A 19,312-nucleotide genomic window follows, 5' to 3' on the forward strand; every position below is an offset into this window, starting at 1 on the left:
ACCTTTGAGATGGAAGGTATTGAGATATTGCTATGTAGAAATCTGGTTTTTGAGATTGTTTATTGAATCATCTGGAATTGATGACTGTATTATCAGTGGCTTTCAAACAAAGATATATTCTCTCTCATTACATTTAGACTGCAAGTTTGCTGAGCTTTAGTGCTATGTGTTTTCAACGGGATCAACACTATTGAGGCATGCTGGCTTTGGAACAGATGGAAAAGTTCAAGTAAGCTACTGGAACATGTAATGAGTGTTAAAGGTTCTCCTCAAAACTGTCATATGTCACTTCTACTCAAATTCTTATGCCAAACAAATTCTCATGACCAAGCCTGACAAGAACAGGAAGTACGCTCCTCCCATAGGAAAGCCCTGCAAGTTACATGGCAATGGGCAGTGATGTGCAATCATCTGAGAATAAACATAATAGAAAATTAAAATATAAGCAAGCTGCCTTTCTTGGTCCCTAAGTTTCTCTTTCTGCCATCAGCAACAAAAATGCATACTGCTATATAGAATGCATCCCAAATCTCCTACCCAACTTAAGTGTTTTGCTAGATTCACAGAAATAAAGAATATTTGATTTGTAAATAGTTTTTTTAAAATGTTTATTTATTTATTTTTGGGGGGGGAGAGAGAGGAAGAAGACAGAGGATCTGAAGCAGGCTCTGCAATGAGAGCCAGATGTGGGGCTGGAACTCATGAACTGTGAGACCATGACCTGAGCCGAAGTCGGACGCTTAGCCAACTGAGCCTTCCAGGTGCCCCATGATTTGTAAATGGGATTTGATACCATCTAGTCAATCCCACCTAATATACAGATTAAGAATCAGAGAATTAAACATATTTCCTTGATGTCCTCATGTCAGGGGATAGTATGACTAGAACATAGTTTCCTTGTCTCTAAATGTTTTTTTTTTCTTTGCACAAGATCTTTGCCCTTAGAACATTTTCCAACCCGAAAAGAGCAGATTAGACATATATGTGCAAAGACTTTGTATGAAGAGAAAACTAACACCTCAACAGAGAATTAGAAGCAGCATGTATGGGAGCCTTTGGCAGAAAGGAATTGGCTTTATATAGTTCCATTTAAGTCAGGTGCATAAGCTTGATAGGATCTGAAATGAATGGTTAAACAACCGTCCTGTAGTCTTCCTCTAACCTCAAGAATGCCTGAGAATTTGACTTTCCCTTATAATCCATCTTGTACTCCTTACTCATGCAATATATAGGAATGTATCAGACACAAAATGAATGACAATCCTGTTGAGGTTGCCATGTAGCCCTCTGGCTGCTCAGATTGATAATTTACGATGTAGAATTGACAAGTAACCAGTAACTGGTGGAATGTTGCTAAACCAGAGAGTAGGAGCTAGTCATATCATTATTAGAAGGCTGTGTGCCCACATAAGACCTAAAGGGATGCCAGAGATGACAATTCCCTAAACTGAGAAGTTCCTTATCCACTTGGCTGCATCTCTCTTGATCAGGTGTGTCTCAGTGCCAAGTAATGAAGACAATCAGAAGCTGCCCTGAAAGTCAGGACACATCTGCCATTCTGTTGTGTGTGCTCATATTGGCTGTCCTCTATGTTTCATTAAAACTAAATAAACCTGGTCTACTGTGTCCCAGGAGTGTGCACATTTGTTCAAGCCCAAGACTACTGCTGCTGGTAGAGAATAGTGGGCATTTCAATATATATGTCATTAGTTTGAAGGCGATTTTATAAATATTTCTGGCTTTCTCTCCTAAATTATATGAGATATTCACCAAATAGCACATGTCACTACAGTATCACACAAAATTTAAAGGTTAGTGACTTCGATTCACATTTAAGCTCATCCACTTACTAGATGAGTTTAAAAGTTACTTAGCCCACTTGATTCTCAATATCCTGACCTACAAAATATTACTTTTATCTTTGCTGGTAAATAGAGTTCATTTGATTCATTCTGATGCTTAGTTGATGCTCATCAAGTGGTAGCTATTATATACTGATCTTAGTTTTCTGCAATTTTAAGATAAAAAATATACACATGTATACATAAATATTTTTTTCCTATTTCCCATTTTATCAGTTGCGTTTGGTTAGTTTCAGTAATAGAGTGCACAAAACTTTCAATATTTAATTGATAATTCTCATAGTAACATTAGATAGCTAATTAGTGTCAGAATCAAAATAGAGAGGCACCTGGGTGGCTCAGTCCGTTAAGCGTCCAACTTCAGCTCCGGTCATTATCTCACAGTTCGTGCGTTCAAACCCCATGTCAGGGTCTGTGCTGACGGCTCAGAGCCTGAAGCCTGCTTTGGATTCTGTGTGTGTGTCTCTCTCTCTACATAATAAATAAACGTTAAAAAATAAAAAGAATCAAAATAGAAAGGTGATTTTAATTCAAAACAAATCAAATTCATTTTCCATCAGAACATACTGCCTCATTTTGAAAAAAAAATTAGCAACACTATTTTTGTAAGAATAAATTTTAAAGTATGCATATAACTGAATAATAAGGGTTTTGTTAAGTTTTCTCATCAGTTGTGTTAATTATCATGATGAAATAATTTAAGTCAGTAAAATTATTACAACTAAAAATTCAGTTATCTTATGATTATTTTTACTTTTGCATATTCCACCGCATAATTGTGATTACTGGGAGAAAGTTGTTTGTGCTGAACACTTCATTATGGTTGCTGCATGTTTAGAGAAATCCTGTCACCAAAAAGGAGAAATAATTTTTTGCAGATTTGACCTTGGAGGGAGTTTGAGATTGAAATATATGACATCTGTGAGGCACTCTGAGATCTTTGAAGTAGGAGTTGTAATATAATGTAATATCACAGAAATCTAAGAGATTATGAATAGAGCAATGTATTAAAGATGGTTTATCCTTCAACAGACAAATCTTCGACAGAGCCCCAGGCGACTGCTGGGATGCTGGCACCACAGTCAGTTGTACTCCTGACGACAGAGATGTAACAGCTACAGAACTACTTCTTATGTGTTTCTTTTTATTTTTTATGACTCTGATACTGATGGAGAGAAAGAGGAAAAATGATTTAAATAAATCAAGAATTAATATGCTACTTTCCTGAGTCTTTTTGAACACTTAGCCGTTTAACCATTCCACAAAGTAAAAAAAAAAAAAAAAAAAAAAAAAATGGAACCAGTAATTTTAAAATGCAAAATTGTATGCTTGATTAAGTTTATAGAATATTTTCTGAACTACATTTTACACATGAATGCTACTATAAACAATATATAGTTTTTATCCCAGAAAAGAGCCCCAATATAAAACTCCAATACCAGAGAAGCTATTTTCAACTTGAAAGTGCATTATAAAATTTCATATTAGTGTATCTTGGTTGGCATTGAAACAAATGTTTGTAGTTTGGGAATTTTATTTTTATCATTTGTACAGTTCTAATTAATTTTAAGATTTATAGTGTGTAATAAAATGCAATAGACAGAGATGAGGGAGTATTTTTCAACATGCATTTTATCTAAAATTTACTATAAGCAACTACTTGTTTATTAAAACAGCTTGTTTCCCTCCTTTTTTATTCTTTTTATTTTGCCACTGCTAAATTTTACATTTAGGGTAAATTTTACATTGTTTAAATATTAAAAAAAGATTTTATATGGGTACCAAACTAAATGCAAAATACTACACAGATCAAATGCAAAATATTATATAGTGTATGCTATAAAACAGGTAAGCTTTGAAATCTGAAAGAGTTGATTTGATAGACATTTGTTTCTTGTTCATGGTGTTTCTGATAGAAGCTTACAGAATCAAGTATGTGGGGAAGTTTTCTGGTTTACATAGACATCCTGGAATGCAGGCTGATGAAAGCTCAGGCTCTTTCAGCTTGTGGTTTCTGAATTTGTCCTGTGTATTAATATCCAACCAGCACATTAGGCAAGGTAGATGGTGAATGAAAATGCATGGAAAGTTTTTACTGGACAGAACTGGAAGAGCTGTAGATCACTGCTGCCCATATTTCATTGACCAAAATTTAACCACATAGTCATAAGTACCTACAAAGGATGTTAGAAAAATGTATGGTCTAACTTTATGCAAGGATTTAAGAAGCATAGTTTGAGGGCAGATATTCTCTGTCACAGAAAATGTAAGTACCTTACTCAATGCCATATAGCTAATATAGATAGGACTCACAACTGATGCCTTCTGAGCCAGTAAAAAATACATCTATCTTTTAATAATTTATTTGGTGTTTTAGTGCTTTCCAGCTAGTAAAGAGGGTTCACTTTTGTTATTGTGTTTACTTTACACTCTAATTCTATGTGAAAGTGATATTATTATCACAGAAATTTGTATTAGGAGGTATCAATAACACAAACTGTTTAGGCAAACAGGGATGGGTGTAATTCCTTGTTCTATCACTTGCCAGCTATTAATTTGGTGCAAATTACTTAGACCTTATCATATATATTTTCCTTAGAGGTTTAAAAACCACCAACATAGGTACCTAGGAAAAAATATAACAAAACATAGGCAAAGCATATAGACAGACCACAAAAAGATAATTGAAACTTTAGAAATAGAAGTGAACATATATAGTCACCGGATTTATGACAAAAGTGCCACTGAAATTTGGAGAGGAAAGAATATTTCTTTCAGTAGTCATGGAACAGTTAAATATTTGTATGGAATGTAATGAACTTTTATTACAACTCAAATAGAAAAAATAATTTGAGTGGATTATAGACCTTAATACAAAACATAAAATATAATGTTTCTAGAATTAAACTTTCTAAAATATTGTTATGACCTTGGTGTAGATGAAATTTCTTAAATAGAATATAAAACACTAAATATAAAAGAAAAAGTATTTTGAATTTTATTGTGATTAGTAACTTTTTCATAAATAGACGACATTACCAAGATGGCAAAGACAAACCACATATAAGAGGGTATGAGTGATAGGTATATTTGACATAGACTATGTACTTCAAATAGATAAAGATCTCTACAAATAAAAAATAAATAAAACATCATAATAAAAAATGGTCACAATTTAAATAGACACTTTACATCAGAGAACATTCAAGTGGTCAGATTTAGAGTTGCTCAGTAACACACTGATTAGGAAAATGCAAATTAAAATCTCAATTATATGCCTATACACACTCACCAAGATGGCTACAATTAAAAGTACTCTAAGTTTCAAGTATTAATGATGGTGTGGAGGGCTTGGAGCATCTATACATTAGTGTAACTCTTTTGGAAAACTGAGTGTTTACAAAACGTTATACATTTGGTAGCTGGTCTCCGAAAACGGTCTCCTAATCCTAGCATTCAAACCTTGTCATCACTGTTCTTGAATTGGCCTGGCCTTTGCAACTGGTTGGAACAGTTGAGTAGGTAGATATGATGTTTTGAGACTTCCAAGTCTTGACCATCAGAAGCCTTTGCAACAATCTGCTGGATATCCTGGAATGCTCATTTTGGGCATTCCCTCATAGATCCCAGTGTCCATTCTGTGAGAATCTCAAACAACATATAGAAGCAAATGTAATGTGTAAATGATTTGTTTGAAATAAGTCCCAACTGACAAACAGTATTAACTGTCTGTTATGATTGAGTCATTCTTAATACCTAGTGCAGTTGAGGCTTTAGATGATTCCAGACACAATCTAAAGACAGCAGCAATAATCACAACTATACATTTAAGTTAGTAATCTCATTCTCGATAAATTCTTAAAATATTACGTATGTCTCACAAAACACATGTACAAAATATTTATAGTAATATTACTCATTATATTTTAAAAATCAAAACAACTCAAATGTCAATCCAACAGCAGAACAGATAAATTATAACAAAGAAATTTAAAAATAAAACTACTAAAAAGTACACAAACATGGAAAAATTTACATTATGTTCCAGTGGAAGAGGCTCTATGCAAAATAGTACATGTATTATGATTTTTTATAGAAAGTTTAAGTACAGATAAAACTATTAAATAGTGTTTGAAGTCAGAATGATGGTTATGTTTGATGCTTGGGGGTCAGGACTGACTAAGAAGGGGCACAAGGGAACTTTCCTGGGTATGTGTATAAGTAAATATTCACTGAGCTGTATATACTTAAAACTAATACATTTAATTCAGTTTATCATATACTTGTAATATTTCATTGAAAATGTTTAAAAATAAGAACAATTACATTATAAGAACATTGTGAACATTAAATTTTATTGTGGTTAAAAAAACATATACTAATGTATACCAGTAAATGAATATTTACTACTTTTGTTTCTCACTTCTCTATATTTTGTAAACAAGGACATTAAATCTAAGGTTAAGTAGTCAAGGAGGTATAAAATGAGAGATCTTCGAAATAGCAACAATAAGAACAGAAGTGAAGGCTGACAAAACACAGTGACTATGGGGTAAGAGTAAAAAAATTTCCCACACAATGTTTTATGTAGTTAACGAAGACAAAGGTGATATTATTAACCCAAACTGGAAAAACATGAACAGGAGTGGGAAGCTGGAGAATTAATTGTGTTAAAGCTGGTAGTGGCATTTGCAGTGGCAATACACCATTCAGTGAGATGTCAGGTATACCACAGACATTGAAGGCTGTGAGATAGTGGTGATGTCATAAATAAAGTGACTGTTTTTGGAGTTAATTGCATATTTGACAATTTTAAAGCCACAGTAATGGCTGAGATCTCTTTTTAAGGTGACTAGAAAGAGAGCAATCTCAAGAAAAACATATTACATATTTTATATGTTCTTCTTTCCCAAGCCTTAATAAATTGGCATTAGAGGAGTAAAAGTGAACTGGAGATAGGAAAAAAGTGAATAAAATATTTAAAATGTTATTGAAAGATAAAAACTAGAAAAAAAGAATGTATATTGACTTTTGAAACCCAAAGAATTTGCAATCTAAGCAGGAAAAGGGAGAAACTAACATAGAAATCAGATCCTTTATAGAATCCCTAAGATATTTCAAACTTAAAGAAGACAAGAGTATCACACACCAAGTAACAAGATAACTAAACTTCTGTGTCCTCCATAAAAAATTGTGAGTTTTTCTCACAGAGGAAATTGAACCAAAGGACTCCAGACATCATAGGACACCAAACTCAGAGGCGTGGGACATGAGGTTTGAAGCTATAGTTAATGATATAATACAAATTTAGCTATTAAACTTTGGCATCATTTTCCAAATATATTTTACGTTCTTAACAAAAGTAGGCATACATAGGTAGTTCATGGTCCCCATCCCCAAATCTTTCAAAACAACTGCCCCAGGAAAAAGGCCATCACATCATGTCTGAGATATGACAATCTCCAAAGGAGAAGACTGGATCCCATGTAAAGTCACAGACATGTCCTTCATGTACTCTTTCACATAGGCACCGCCCTCACCTTTTCAGTGCCTTATCTTAAACAAAGAGAGCCGAAGAAGACCAAACATTTAAATCGATCTTTAGGAATAAAGAACAAACTAAAATAAAGAGACAAACCACACATGTAGACGGAAGAAAGCTGGTGCAGGAAGCAGAGCAAAACAATATACCGACCATATTTAGACAGATAAGATGTATTGTTTCCATAAAACAAGAAAATAAAGCCATCTTTAAAGTTTTGAGGACAAGAAACACCTTGAAAGATTTAAAATATGGTAACTAGTGCTCGCTTCAGCAGCACATATACTAAAACTGGAACTTTACAGAGAAGATTAGCATGGCCCCTGTGCAAGGATGACACGCAAATTCGTGAAGCATTCCATATAAAAACAAAAACAAAAAAAAATAAAAATAAAAAATAAATAAAATAAAATATGGTAACTAAAATTTAGAAATAAAATTAGCAGAAGGGCTCAAAGATAACAGAGCAAAAAAAAAAAAAAAAAAAAAAAAAAACAACCACATGGAAAATAAGCAAGAAAAAAACACAAAAAGACCCAAGGAGACCAAAATGGGGAACAAAAAGCAAAATAAATACATTTAGTGTATTTAATATGTAGTGACTAAAAGAAATGTATTTCATAAACTGAAAGATTAGTCTAAATAATTAACAGCAAGAGATGAATAAAAATATTTTTAAGATGTGAAAAAACTGTCAATTTTGTATCCTATGTAGTCTTCCTTATGAATCAACTGAAGGATTCTGATTCAGAAAATTAAGCATGAAACTAAGAGAAAATAGGACATTTCTTTCAAAAAGAAATAAGCAATCAACAAGGGAGAATAGTAGAGAGGAATCCCAGACCACAACCTAGCCCCAGGTTTGTAAATCTACTTCCTGTGGCAGATTAGAAACGGAGACCTGTGGGCCTTGCAAGGACAGATTATCTGATAAGATTAGGCATTTGTAAAAAAGTAAGATATTTCTATGCATTTGAAAAGCTGATGCAGCAAATCAAGGAAAAAATAGTAATTGATAAAAAAAAAATAAGTAAACGGAAGTAAAAGAATTATTAACTCCAAGAAAACAATATGTTGTTAAGAATGAAAGATCAGTTCAGAAATGACTATTAATATCGTCACCATATTTTTCATATAAAAGTATATATATACATATACTGAGCTAGAAAGACAAAAACAGGAAGTAAAAAGCAAAAAAAAAAACTTATGCTGTTTACCTTTTCATCATATAATTTAATAAAATAAAAATACATTTTATAACTTGATGTTATTTGTCAAGCAACTATTTAAAGCATAGAAGCTAAAGTTTACATTGCAGATGTTTGAGATAGTCTAGGAGGGAAAATTTAATTTACACTATAAAAATGTTTTCCCTTTACATTTAAAGAAGGATATCACAAAAGAGTAAATTTGCCACTTGAGATATATACATATATATATATGTGTGTATATATATATATATATATATATATATTGAATTGCAGTTTATTTATAGTTTTCTTATTACCTCAGGGAATGGTATTTGACAGAATACTCTAAATCCAAATAACAATATCTACAAATCTAAGGGAACATGTCTTCTCTATGAATTTTTTTTGTCTTTGTGTTTTCTTTTGAACAGTAAGCACACACACACACACACACACACAAGCATATAAAAGATATATGAGAAAAATTAAAAGCCTAAATAATTGGAGGTATGGTTATAGAGTTCCATAGAGTAGAAGGCACATATTAGAAAGCTCAATATTGTGAAGATGTCAACTCTCCCCAAAATGATCTAAAGATTTGATTCATTAATGATCTCAATAGATCATGTGTATGTGCATGTGTTTGTTTCCACACTTAAAGATCTGTGATTACCCTGGGCTCACTGGATAATTCGGGATAATCTTTCTATGTTAAAGTTAATTGATTAGCAACTTTAATTCCATCAGCATCGTGGTATATTCATATATCAAAATAACATACAACAATCAAAAAAAATGAACTACATGAAGCAATATGAAGGATTAATACTTATAATATTGAGTAAAAGATCCCAGGTTAAAAAAAAAGTACATACTATATGATTCTATTTATGTAAATAAGGTTCAAAAACTATCAGAACAAATCTAAGGTACTAAAATTCATAGTAGTTACCTTTGGCAAGAATATCTTCTGGAAAAAGAATGTAAAAGGCTTCTGAGATTTCTGATAATATTCTAAATATAGCTGAGGTTCTAAAAAAACAGTTAATGCTCTAAATGATTCAAAATTTAAGGATTCATTGAATATTCACTTAAGACTTATGTGATTGATTATGCAAATGTTATGTATTACACTTATAAATTTTCATTTTAATTTCATGTAAACCTAGAAAATGTGAAACACTATGTTTATCTTGAGTTTTTCAGGAAAGGTCTGATAAAGGAGGTGAGAGTCTTAAAACATGACTGAATATAAAAATATATTTGGGGGGTGCCTGGGTGGCTCAGTTGGTTAAACTTCTAACTGTGGCTCATGTCATGATCTCATGGTTCCTGGGTTCAAGCCCCACATCAGGCTCTGTGCTGACAGCTCAGAGCCTGGAGCCTGCTTCAGATTCTGTGTCTCCCTCTCTTTCTTCCCCTCCCCTGCCCATGCTTTCTCTCTCTTCTCTCTCTCTTTCCTGAAAATAAATAAACATTAAAAAAAGTTTAAAAAATACATAATAGTCTTATATTTTATTTAAGTCTTATATTTTATATATTATTTTATACAAAAATAAAATTAGAATATAAATTTAGCTCATAGCAAACATTTTTTTTAAATTTATTTTGAGAGAGAGAGAGCATGCAAGCAAGGGAAGAACAGAGAGGGAGAGAGACAATCCCAAGCAGGCCCCCAGCTGTCTCCTTGGAGCCTGATGTGGGGCTCAATCTCATGGTGACGAGATCATGACCTGAGGCAAAACCCAAGTTCAGATGCTTAACTGACTGATGAATGCAGGTGTCCTGTAAATATCTTCTTTTCTTTAATATCTGTTTTTGATAAATGCATTAGTTTCCTATTTCCGCTGTAACAAGTTATCATAAACTCAGTAACAAAAATATTTTATCCTTTTTTGAAATTAATTGTATATGTTTATTGATTTTTGAGAGAGAGAGAGAGAGAGAGAGAGAGAGAGACAGCACAAGAGAGTCAGGGGCAGAGAGAGAGGGGGACAGAGAATTGGAGCGGATCCATGTTGACAGCAGAGAGCCTGGTGTGAAGCTTGAACTCACGAACTGTGAGATCATGACCTGGGCCAAAGTCAGACTTTAACCAGCTGAGCCACGTAGGCACCCCTATAATATCCTTATTATCTTATGGTTCTGTAGGTTAGAAGTCTTATATGGGTCTGTCTAATGGGGCTAACATCCAGGTGTCAGGAAGACTGCATTTCTTTGTAGCAAATCTAGGAAAGAATCCAATTCCTTGTATTCTCCAGGTTTTAGAGGCTGCTCACCTACCTTTGAATTCTGATCTCTTTCCAGCATTAAAGTCAATAATATCTGGTGGAATCTTTCTCATTTAGCATCACTCAAGCACTGAAAGTTCTGCCTCCCTTTTTCACATTGAAGACCCTTAATTACATTGGACCCACCAGGATAATCTCCTTGTGTTAAGCAGTTGATTAACACCCTTAATTCTATCTGCTAACTTATTCTTCCTTTGCTGTGTAAGGTAACATTCACAGGTTCCAGGGATTTGATTGTGGACATATCTGAGAGGCCATTAATATGCCTACCGTATTGGGCAGATGAGTTTGCTCCTTGAAATTTAAATCTAGATTATCAAAGATGAACATGTCATAGTTCATTTACAAAATCTAATTTCATTGTCAACTCTGGTTGCTCTCTATGGTTTAGGTGATTTTTTAGCCCATGCTTGTGGAAGACAAACTCTGCTACAAAATTTTAATATGAATCACTCTGACTTTTTAGCATGAAAATATTTAAACAAATTGAGTAAAAGAATAAAAGATTTTAATATATCTAGCCAGAAATGCTAATGTTGACCTTTATATTTCTGCTTCTTTGTTTACCAACTTGTTCATTGAGATTTATTTCTATTTTTCTAATCTCCCTGGTTTTAAATAGTTCATAAAAATTGTTAATCATAAAAATATACTATTGGGGTTATAAGAATATAATAATTATTTCAAAGACCTTTGGTTCCTTTATAAAGACAAAATACATTTCTTTACATGAACCTGTATTAAAATTTTTTATACTAGATAATCTCGTACAGATGTTTTTAAGAAAAATATGTTTCCTGAAGATCCTTGAAAATATTTGTATCTTGAAAACCAGACAGTTGTCACTCTGAAATTTTACTTTTATTTTCAATTTTAGTTAATTTTTACTCAGTTCTAACATAGAATTGACTAGAACTTCTCAATGAACAGTATCAAAAATGAGACAAAAGCCTGTAAAAAGTACTCTAGGTCCATAGTTATCCTAGAAATATTATTACCCAGAAAAGTGATGAATAATGTTAATTTAGGCAACACTGAACAAGAGCATGTAGGGCCAACTCTAGAAAAAAACTATGATTATATTTGAAAATGATAAGTAAATTCTCCATGTCTGTAAATTAATACCTCAGTTTTTGGAAAAAATAATTTACCTTCTGTTATATTTTCTTACCTTCTGTATGTTGGTGAATGTGTGTGTGTGTGTGTGTGTGTGTGTGTGTGTGTGTGTGTGTGCATGTGTGTATACATGTATACATGTATACATGTATTTTTTTTCCTACCCAGAAACAGTGTAATAACAGTGGTAAGAAATTTCATGCCTGCTTTTTTTTTGCTTCTTTTTCTTTTAATATGGTTCATTCTTTTTGCAATATAAATCAAAATGAAATAAAATCTTGTTTTCTACTTTTATATATTTAACATGTCTTATTTTAATATTTACCTGGGCAAACGTATATGCATAGACCTTACTATTGGTACATCATTGCAGTGTCTTTTTCCTTATAGGTTTACATGTTTTACTTGGAAGTAGATTTTCTTGGATCACCCTCTCTTCCCATGCCCAGGGAAAAATATGTGTCCTTGTTGATAAGTTCCTACTATTGTTAACATTTTAGTTAAAAAGTATTACATAAACTTAAAAATCTACATGTCAGTTCTATGTCAGTTCTAAAATAATGATAAACGAGGAATGATACAGCCAGAACCCATCCTGGAGCTTGGAGGGAATTTGCCACACAGCATGCAGCAACTGTGTGATCTTGTAAAAACCTTGGGGGACCTCCAAAGTGGTGCCTGGGTAGCTCAGTCATTAAGCATCTGACTTTGGCTCAGGTCATGATCTCAAGGCTTGTGGCTTTAAGCTCGGTATAGGGCTTTGTGCTGACAGCTCAGAGCCTGGAGCTTGCATGGGATTCTGTGTCTCCCTCTCTCACTGTCCCTCCCCCTCTCGTGCTCTGTCACCCCCCTCCTTCTCAAAAATAAACATTAAAAAAAGTTTAAAAATTTAAAAAGTGCAAATCTGACCAGAAATGTACCGTCTTCTGCTGAGTAGATCCATCCCCATGCAGCAATGCTATCTCCTTTAAACCTATTTGTATTTCTCTGTAATTACTCCACCACTGCGATGACCATGTAATCACTTCAATAGCTTAAAGTATCTGGTCCTTTTATGGTATCTAAATTAAACTGAGTTGTAAAAATGAAAGTGGGGTGTATCATATTCAGTTACTCACTGAAAGAATTAAGTGAGTTTTTTCCCTTCTTCTGGCCTAGATAAGGTATAAAAAATTTCCTGTAGTATTGGAAAATATGGAATATGCTTTCTTATATGTCAAAACCTGACCCATAGAAAGCAATGGCTTTGAGTTTCATAAAGGACTTGAGAAATAACTTATTTCTTTTGTTATCTTTTCCTCTACCAACTCATGAAATACATGCTATCAGTTCCACTTTTTAAAATAAGTGTTCTATGCCTCATTTTCTTTATACACTTTCTGTACATGTTTAATGTTCAAAATATTGTATTTTCAAAAATGGTTCTGTAAATCCTAAAATCATCTTGCCATTGCATTGACCATAACTAGCACTTGTTAATATATTGAACAAACACACAAAATGTATTTTGAGTTCTCATTGAAATGATAGATACATTATTCATTTGTTCATTCCTCCACAAAATATTTATTGAGTATCCATAATTTGTCAGACACTATTATACTTGATGAGGATGCCACAATGAACAAAATATATATTGTCCCTATTATGATGTTCAAATCTAACATGGAGAGAAAATAAATGTAACAATATACTAAATGTTAATAAATGGCATTGAGAAAAACCCGGAATGTCAGGGGTCTAAGTGAGCCTCTGGAAAGTGATTGCTATGTTTATATAGAGTAGTCAGGGTAGATTTCACTGATAAGGAAACATGAGCAGGAAACATGACCAGAAAGAAGCAAGGGAATGTGCTGTATGGCTATTTAGGGTAAGAGTGCTCCATGCAGAAAGAACACCAAAGGTGAAGACAGGATTGGGAGAGTACCTGGCATGTTTAGACCACCAACAAATTCACTGTGGAAGTAGAACAAGGAGAAAAGTGGTAGGAGATGAGGCCTGAGGGTAGAGGGTTTATAGTAAGTACCACAATAAAATTTGACAGTTCAAATCTCCCTTAATTGTAAACATTGTCTTTAGAATAAGAAGTAAAGGGATGCCTGGGTGGCTCAGTGAATTGAGCGTCCAACTCTTGATTTTGGCTCAGGTCATGATCCCAAGATCGTGGGATCCAGACTTGCATCAGGGTCCACACTGAGCATGGAGCCTGCTTATAATTCTCTCTCTCTCTCTCTCTCTCTCTCTCTCTCTCTCTCTCTCTCTCTCTTCTCTCTCTCTCTCCCCTTCCCTCTTTCCATCACATTCCCGCACTCATATTCTCTCCCTCTCTCTCAAATATAAAAATAAAATAAATGAAAAAATAGAATCAATTAAGAAGTAAAAATAGTAAACAGTAAGGAAATATGTGGGATCAGAGTAGAGATCAGCAGTCCACAAACATGAGAAAGTATTTTGTATGCTACATGGAATACTGAAGAAGACAGAAATATAGATAGACTGTAATATTGTTGTGTGCCAGATAATCATCCCAGACAATACAATAAGGCACCAAAAGAAATGAAAGAAATAAGAATTGGAACAGAATAAAAATTTCACATTTAGAAAATCTTAACTAACCTACAAAAAATATCACTAGAAATAATGAGTGCATTTAGCCAGAATGCAAAATAGAAGGCTATTACGCAAAGGTCATTATTTCTAAATACCAGCAAAGAAAAATTTGGCGCATGAAATGTAAACAAACATACTATGAGCAATACCCAAACATGAAATATTTAGCATTAAATTTAACAAAATATGTGCAAGATTTGTACACTGAACACTATACATTTCTGAATTATATGCTTTCAAAGCCTAGATAAATACAAGGAAAGAGATCCTATATTCATGAATCAGAACTCAGTAATGTTAAGATGCTAATTCTCCCCAAATGCATCTACAGATTTAACAAAATACCAGTAAAAATTCCCATTAAAAAATTCCCTTCTTTTTTAAGCAATTGACCATCTTACTCTAAAATTTATATAGAAAGACAAAGTATCCTAGAATGACCCCCAAAATACTTTTAACAAAATAACAAATTTGAGGATTCATACTTGATTTGCAGGTGTGCTATATAGAAAAATACACCAATCAAGACAGTGTTGTATTGACATAAGAAGAATCATATAAGTGTATGGAACAACTTAGAACATAAAGAAGTGTGAGTAGGCTTTTCTAGCTTGTTCTCAATCTTAAGGAGAAACCATTCAGCCTTTCACCGCTCAGTGTGATAATAGGTTTCATATATGATCATCTTTAATGAGACTCAGGAAGCCCCTTTATGGTTTGTTGAGATTTTATCATGAATGAGTATTAAATTAATCAAAAATTTTTCATTTAACGAAAATGCCATCAAGTTTTTCTCTTTTATTTTTTAATATGGTAAATTACATTAATTTTTTTTCAGTTAACCCAAACTTGCTTTCCTTAAATAAACCCTACTTGGATATGATATCTTATCCATTTATATACGGCTGGATTTCATTTGCTAATTTTGATTTTTTGGTTGAGATTTATGAAGGGTTATTATTCTTTAGTTTTATTTCCTTGTAATTTTTTGTCTGGTCAGAGAGTTATTGCCTTATAATATGAGCTGGGAAGTGATCCATTTTTCTCTAGTTTATGAGAGAGTTTGTGTCGATAATTTCACACAAACATGTATTTTTTTTCTTAAAGATATTTTTCTTTTTCAAATTTTTTTGATGTTTGTTTATTTTTGAGAGAGAGAAAGACAGAGCATGAGCAAGGGAGGGCAGAGAAAGGGAGACACAGATTCTGAAGCAGGCTCTAGGCTCTGAGCTGTCAGCACAGAGCCCAACACAGGGCTCAAACCCATGAACCGTGAGATCATGACCTGAGCCGAAGTGGGACGCTTAACCGACTGAGCCACCCAGGTGCCCCAAAGATATTTTTCTTTTTAAATTATTTTTTAATGTTTATTTATTTTTGAGAGAAATAGAAACAGAACATGAATGGGGCAGGGGCAGAGAGAGAGGGAGACCAAGAATCCCAAACAGGCTCCCGTCTCTGAGATAACAGTACAGAGTGCTAAGCAGGGCTCAAACTCACCAACAGAACAGTGAGATCGTGACCTGAGCCGAAGTCAGATGCTTCACGACTGAGTCACCCAGGAGTCCCTTAAATATATTTTTCTTAAATACATTTATTTTCCCTTAAATGTTTCACGGATTTTTTTTTTAATGTTTCATTTTTGTTTTTGAGAGAGATGGAGACAGAATGCGAGTGGGTTAGGGGCAGAGAGAGAGGGAGACGCAGAATACGCAGCAGGCTTCAGGCTCCAAGCTATCAGCGCAGAGCCCGACTGGGGCTCCAACTCAGGAGCTGTGAGATCATGACCTGAGCCAAAGTCAGATGCTCAGCCTACTGAGCCACCCAGGTGCCCTTGTTGCACGACATTTTTATCAGTGAAGCCATCTTTGCTTAAAATTTTCTTTGTGAAAAATTTTAAAATTATAAATTCATTTTATTTGAGAGATAGAAGTCTATTCCAAATTTCTATTTATCACATTTGTTTGTTAATATGTGTATTTCAAGTAATTTTTTCATCTTTCCCAGAAGTCAGCTTTTTTTTCTCTTAGGGGTCAGATAGTAAATATTTTAGGCTGTGTAGGCCAAGATTCAACATGGAAGTAATTAAATACTTCAATAACAAGAGAAAAATTCGAAGTATATTAACAATAGATTATTATTTTGTAATACAGTTCTACTACACTTTTTAACACAAATTGACTAATGAGAAGCATTAAATTCTTTTCTGGAAGATTACATTTCACTTAATTGGAGTCCAACTTGAAACACTGTAAAGTGACAACTGTTTCACAAATCTGTGTTTTGTGTAAGAGCACAATAAGAAACCACCGTATAACGTTTGTGCAGCATCTACTCAACAGCAGAGCTGTTTTATGATAGCATAAAAACAGCCATCAACAATATATAAATGAACATATGTGGCTGTCTACTATGAAATTGTACTTATGGGGACCAAAATTTAAATTTCATGTAATTTTCATGGGTCAAAATATTATTATTTTTCAATCACTTCACATTAGCCAGTAAGCTGTACAAAAATAGGCAGTGGGTACATTTGGCCTAGAGCTGTCCTTGTTCTAGGATGTCAAAATTATTTACATAAATATGTTAATACTGCCTTACTAACATTTTAGCATCTATAGGTTCTCTTGTCACAATGCACTTTTCTCTTGATATTAACCATGTATTTTCTTGTGTTTGATCTGCCCAAGACAATCACCTGAATGAATTTACAATTTCAGATTAATTTGATTCAAATTTAATTTATCAAATTTTTTAATATTTTAAGTTTTATTTACTTATTTATTTTAGAGTTTATTTATTTATTTTCAGAGTGAGAGAGAGTGCAGAAAGGGCAGAGAGAGAAGAAGAGATAGAATCCCAAGCAGGCCCTGTGCTGACAGCAGACTCGAACTCACAAACCATGAGATTGTGACCTGAGCCCAACCCAAGAGCCAGGACACTTAACCAACTGCCCCTAAATTCTTTTAATATTTTAAATATTTTAAAGCAAAATGGATCTTGTTTTTCTCATTTTCAAAATGTGATGTTTAATTTTGTGTGTCAACTTGACTAAGAGATGCCCAGAGAGCTGGTAAAAATTGCTGCCCTTCATCCATGATCTTCACCTTCAATTATACATACTTTGAGCTTAGGTGGTTTTTCCTAGAGGTAAAAGATAACAAGGATAGTTTTCCATTTTAGGAATTAGGCATGTGAAACACTAAACAGCTGATTACTTTATCTAAACCAGGATTATACTCAAGAACTAACAACTTTGAACTTACATGAATGTACTCTAGCTTTCTTTCCTCCCATTTTTCTTGTGACTTTAAAAGTAAATTCTTTTTCTTTGTCCCATTTTCTTGTGACTTTAAAAGTAAATTCTGACAAGGTAATTATTTCTAGTTTGATTTAACACATTTTATGCAGTACAGAGACTATATACTTACATTTCCAATTATATGTTGAAGTTCCTGATCTTCATTTTCATTATAGATCCACGTTTTTTCTTCAAGCTCAAAATCTAAAAGTTCCCCAAAATATAACATGAACTGTGTTTCAGTATGATATAGTTCTATTTAGTTAGAAAACATGACCTGAATTTACAGATAGTTGTTTAAGTCTTTACTTATCTCCTTTGAAGTCCTATGAATGCTTATGTTTATAGAGTGTGGTCTCAGATATTGTCAGAGTTGTTTAGTAATAATTTTTAGTGTATGAACCATGTTATCTTTGTAAAATCTGAAAAAAAAATTTGAATTCCAAAATACCTGTCTGTATGTGGTTTGGGTAATGGATTGTGGCCTTGGAAAAGCAAATCTACAGCTGCAGTTTGGCTCATGTGCCCTGGAATGGGAGATCAGTGAGGTCTAGAGTGTGCCTTTGGTGATTTACAGTCCTTTCCGAAAATCTTTCATGTGAAAGAAATAGAAAGTATATTTATATTTCTCACACATCAGTGATTAGAAGATCCTTTTAAAGAAACAATAAAATTATTATAGGCTTCCATGTTAACTTAAAATATTTCTGTTGGGGTGCCTGGGTGGCTCAGTCAGTTAAGCCTCCAACTCTTGATTTCAGCTCAGTTCATGATCTCACAGTTCGTGAGTTTGAGCCCCACATCCAGCTTTGTGCTGACAGCTCAGAGTCTGCTTGGAGTTCTCTCTCTCCTCTCTCTCTCTTCCTCTCCTCTGCTTGCTCTCACGTGTGCACTTTCTCTCTCTCTCTCTCTCTCTCTCTCTCTCTCTCTCTATCTCAAAATAAATAAATAAACTTAAAAAATATTTTTGTTAAAATATTAAGTTTGGGTAAATATGACAAAACAATTAATTAAAATGATAAATTACATTTTGCTTGACCTCCCTCTATTTTCTCCTTTCTGAATTCTTCCTCATCAAGATTATTTCCTCTGGAATATATGGTAGGACTGAACAAAAAGATGCTTTTAGGAAACATTTTGCATTTTGTAAAATAGCATTGGAAATATGCTGATGATCCCAGGGATATAGTGAATAAATTGGTGGTGATTCTTTTTGAGAGTTGAGAGTAGGAATTAAAGTTTCTCACTGATTGCACATTGGTTCAAGGTCATTGGCTCCTTAGGACAGATGGGAGTCTGTGCCTTGATTCCTGGCAACATATGTAGAGAATGCATTTTGCACAATTTTACCAAAATTTCCTGTATTTAAGTCTGGTTTAGAAATATCATAACCACAG

At 33.6% G+C, this 19,312-nt stretch overlaps 1 long non-coding RNA gene and 1 other non-coding gene across 2 annotated transcripts; both read left to right on the forward strand.

Moving 5' to 3' along the window:
* The first annotated feature begins 166 nt into the window (after positions 1-166).
* On the forward strand, positions 167-3,081 carry LOC147581113 (uncharacterized). Its single transcript, XR_015250848.1, has 2 exons — positions 167-229; positions 2,895-3,081. It is a non-coding gene; the product is annotated as an uncharacterized LOC147581113 (long non-coding RNA).
* A 4,584-nt stretch (positions 3,082-7,665) lies between these two features.
* Positions 7,666-7,772, forward strand: LOC112863055 (U6 spliceosomal RNA). The gene has a single exon (XR_003223872.1). It is a non-coding gene; the product is annotated as a U6 spliceosomal RNA (small nuclear RNA).
* Positions 7,773-19,312: the final 11,540 nt, after the last annotated feature.

This window comes from Puma concolor, chromosome B2 (genome assembly GCF_028749965.1).
Source record: "Puma concolor isolate L17-30 chromosome B2, mPumCon1.1.hap2, whole genome shotgun sequence".
NCBI classification, from domain to species: domain Eukaryota; kingdom Metazoa; phylum Chordata; class Mammalia; order Carnivora; family Felidae; genus Puma; species Puma concolor.